Here is a 4,942-nt window from a genome sequence, read left to right on the forward strand (position 1 = left end):
CTGTATAGTCCATGGGGTCACAGAGAGTCAGACATGACTAGAGATTTTAGCTTTCATGCAAGATGAGCCTGGAGAATCTTGTAGTGCTGGAAACTAAAGATATAAACAAACATAGAAAACAAAAACAAAAATACAATGATGAGAAAATGTCAGGGACACAAGAGCCACCTGAACATGTCCTCAGTGGCCAAGCTTAACAATTTGAGCAAGAAAATGAAATAAATATATGATTTATTATAATATATTATTGTATATAATAATAAAATCCAAAGTATAACATAAATATCCAAGTCAATATTGATAAAAGTAATGACTGAGTAAATAACTAAATGGAGAAGAGACATGTGCAGAAACATGCCAAATAATTTATGTAAATATTTTTTTCCTCAAGAAGGTGTGATATAACTCCCTACTCCTTAAGTGTGGGCTGTGCATAGTGACTTCTTTTCTGAGGAGTACAATGAGAAAAAGGAGGAACAGGAGAAATTTACAGTGGAGAAACCTAGCGAATATTTTCTGATCTAGGTGAACAAAGTTAACACCAATTATGCTGATGTTACATATAGTAGATTTTATTAAAAATGATTTAAAAAATCTGATAAAAATGGCACTTTACCACTGTTCTTCTCTATAGTCCATAAATTCCGTCTTGTGTGTGTGCATGCTAAGTCACTTCCATCGTGTATGACTCTTGGTGACCCTGTGGACCATAATCTCCCAGGCTCCTCTGTCCATGAATTTCTCCAGGCAAGAAGAGTAGATGGGTTGCCATGCCCTCCTCCAGGGGATCTTCCCGACACAGGGAATCAAGCCCACGACTCCTGTATCTCTTGCCTTGGCAGGCAGGTTCTGTACCACCAGTGCCACCTGGGAAGCCCAAATTCAGTCTTATCACAAGAGAAAACGTGATTTTATTCCAATAAAGGGAATCTTACAAAACATCTGACTAATACTCCCCAAAACTCAAACAAAGTCTGAGAAACCACCCAGTCAAAAGTCTAAAGAGACCTGACAGTTGCTTGTAATGTGATATGCTGGATGGAATCCTGGAACAGAAAAAGGACTCTAGGTAAAATTAAGCAAATCTAAATAAACTACAAGGGCTTCCCAGACTTAGCGCACATGTACAAATAAACTATGAACTTTATAACAGTGTTAACTCTGTTAGTTTATTAATTATAACAAATGTATCATACTAATACTATATTATGAATAACAGCAGAAACTATGGATATAGGGCATATTGAGAACTCTGTACTATCTTTTCAATTTTTCTATAATTCTAAAACTATTCTAAAATTAAAGACTAGTAACATCAATGTAATGTATCATATTAACAGATGGAAAGGGAAAACATAGCATTATCTAAATAAGATGTAGAAAAACACTTTGACAAAAATCCAATATCCTCCCTTGTAACAGCTCCAGGAAATTAGAAAAAGAAATGAATTTTCTCAGCCTGATAAAAAGTATCAAAGAAAATCCTACTTCTAAAATCATACTTCATGATGAAAGACAAATGATATTTTCATAAGATTAGAAATAAGGCTACGATGTCTGCTCTCACCATTTCTGTTCAGTTCTGTTCTCAAGGTTCTAAATAGTTCATTGAGATGAGAAAATAAATGAAAGACATCTAGGTTGAAATGAAAACTGTAAATTTATAGACTGTAGAAAATCCTAGGGAATCTATAAATATGTTACTAAAATGAATAAATAATTTTAGCCTGTTTGTAACATACAGGATTAATATAGAAAAATTAATGTGTTTCTATATACTGGTAATGAGAAATCAGAAATTGAAATTAAAAATGCTATACTGTTTACAATATTATATAAAATATGAAATATTTAGTGATAAATATGTCAAATTGTGCACAAGACTTATACACTGCAAACTGGCAAACATTGTTAGGAAAAAGTTAAAAAATCTAAAGAAAGAAATGGAGAGAAATGCTATATTAATGGATAGGAATCCTCAGTATTGTTGAGATAACAATATTTTCTAAGTTGATCTACCTATTCAGTATAATTCCAAATAAAATCCACTCGGGTTTTGTTTTGTTTTTTGCAGAAGTTGACAAGCAATTTTCTAAACTTTATATCAAAATGAAATGGGCTTATAATTGCCAAAATAACTTTGAAAGAGAAGACCAAATTTGGGATCTTATACAATGAGATTATAAGATTTATTTTTTTCAGGGTGCTGGTTTTTTCATTTTAATTTATTTTTTTGAGCAAAGGGCATTTAGTTATTCTGATTTAGAAATACACTTTTATTAATATCTCAAACCTCCTTTATACAGTGATAGTGGTATTATCAAAACATTTTAAAACTACAGTGATAAGGACAATATGATATTACTGTGAAGACAGAAGATGGTTCCTTGGAATGATGTTCAAATAAAACACACATATATGTTCAATTCATTTTTTACTAGTTTACCAAGGCAATTCAATGAAAACAGGATGATCTTTATATTAAATTGTGCCTGAAAAACGAAACAGTTCTTAATCAAATACCATATACAAAAACTAACTTGAAATTGATCATAGAACTAAATATTTAAGAATTAAAACTTTAAACATTCAGAAAAAATCCTAATCATCCATATTCTTAGCTACAGTTTCTTAAATATTATACAATATTCACTAACTATAAATGGAAAAAGTCAATAAACAGACTTCATAAAAATTAAGAACTTTTGATCTTCAAATAGCAAGAGAAGAAAATGAAAAGCAGGTCACAGACTGGGAAAGTTAATTTTTGTAAAACATGTACTGAACCAAGCTTCGCTAATGGCTCAGTTGGTTAAGAGTCTGCCTGCAATGTGGGTGACCCAGGTTTGATTCCTGTGAGGGGAAGATCCCCTGGAGAAGGCAACCCACTCCAGGATTCTTGCCTGGAGAATTCCATGGACAGAGGAGCCTGGTGAGCTGCAGTCCATGAAGTCACAAAGAGTAAGACACGACAGAGTTACTAACACTTTCACTTTGTACCCATCCAAAGATCTGTATCGAGAATGTATGAAGAACTCTAACAACTTAATAAGAAAGTCTTACAACTTAATAAAATGACAATCAAGAAAATTTAAAAATAGGCAAGACATTTGCTCAGACACATCACCAAAGATGATACACAGATGGCTAGTAAGCACATGGAAAGTTGTCAGGATTATTATTCACTAGGGAAATGCAAATTAAAACTAAAAAGAGATACCACTATAGTGCTACTAGAATGGCTAAAACTGTTAATAGCATGCTGACCAACTAGAGCAATTAGAAATCTCATACACTGGGATTGTAAAATGGTCTCAAACATTTTGGAGAAGAGTTTGGCAGTTTCCTGAAAAGTGACCCACATGACCTGGCCATCTATTTCTAAGTAGTTACCTGAGAGAAATGAAAGGATATTCTCATACACAAACTTGTTCATAAATGTTCATACCTTTATTTATAATAGCCCCAAACTAGAAATAACCTAAATGTCCAACAAGTAGATAATAAAATTGAGATATATCCATACAATGAAATGTTAAAGAAAAAAATGAACATATGCTACAACATGGATGAATTCTAAAATAATTATTCTCAGTAGAATATGTGACCATGTATACACACTGCATAACTATATTATATACAATTTTAGAAAATGGAAAATAATTGATAGTGGTAGATATCAGATCATTGATTACTTGTCAGGGTAGGGTGGAATTTGTATGGGTGGGAGGAAGGAGAAAATTTTGGGACAGGAGAAAACTTTGGGGCATATGAATGAGCCATCTTGATTGTACTACTAGTTTCAAGGGGATATATATTTGTCAAAACTTCTAAAATGAGACACTTTAATGTTTTCAAATTTTATTCAACTATTACTTGATTGCAATGGCCACAGGAGCAGCAGCTGTGACAGCCGCAGGAGCGGCCGAGAGGAGCTACCCACCATCCGGTCAGGGGCGGCAGCCGAGAGGAGCTATCCTATCTCCAAGGTCAGGAGCAGTGGCTGTGCTTTGCTGGAGCAGCCCTGAAGAGACCCCACATCCAAGGTAAGAGAAACCCAAGTAAGACGGTAGGCACTAAGAGAGGGCATCAGAGGGCAGACAGACTGAAACCACAATCACAGACAACAGGCCAATCTGATCACACAGACCACAGCCTAGTCTAATTCAACGAAACCAAGCCATGCCATGTGGGGTCACCCAAGACAGATGGGTCATGGTGGAGAGGTCTGGCAGAATGTGGCCCACTGGAGAAGGGAATGGCAAACCACTTCAGTATTCTTGCCTTGAGAACCCCATGAACAGCATGAAAAGGCAAAATGATAGGATACTAAAAGAGGAACTCCCCAGGTCGGTAGGTGCCCAAATTGCTACTGGAGATCAGTGGAGAAATAACTCCAGAAAGAATGAAGGGATGGAGCCAAAGCAAAACCAACACACAGTTGTTGATGGAACTAGCGATAGAAGCAAGGTTCGATGCTTTAAAGAGCAATATTGCATAGGAAACGGGAATGTTAGGTTCATGAATCAAGGCAAATTGGAACTGGTCGAACAGGAGACGGCAAGTGTGAACATTGAAATTCTAGGAATCAGCGTAATAAGATGGACTGGAATTCCTTTTCTCCTTTGCTTTTTGCTTCTCTTCTTTTCACAGCTATCTGTAAGGCCTCCTCAGACAGCCATTTTGCTTTTTTGCATTTCTTTTTCTTGGGGATGGTCTTGATTCCTGTCTCCTGTACAATATTACAAACCTCCGTCCATTGTTCATCAGGCACTCTGTCTATCAGATCTAGTCCCTTAAATCTATTTCTCACTTCCACTGTATAGTCATAAGGGATTTGCTTTATTGACTATGCCAAAGCCTTTGACTGTATGGATCACAATAAACTGGAAAATTCTGAAAGAGATGGGAATACCAGGCCACCTGACCTGCCTCTTGAGAA

Source organism: Capra hircus, chromosome 10 (genome assembly GCF_001704415.2).
Source record: "Capra hircus breed San Clemente chromosome 10, ASM170441v1, whole genome shotgun sequence".
Taxonomy (NCBI): Eukaryota; Metazoa; Chordata; class Mammalia; order Artiodactyla; family Bovidae; genus Capra; species Capra hircus.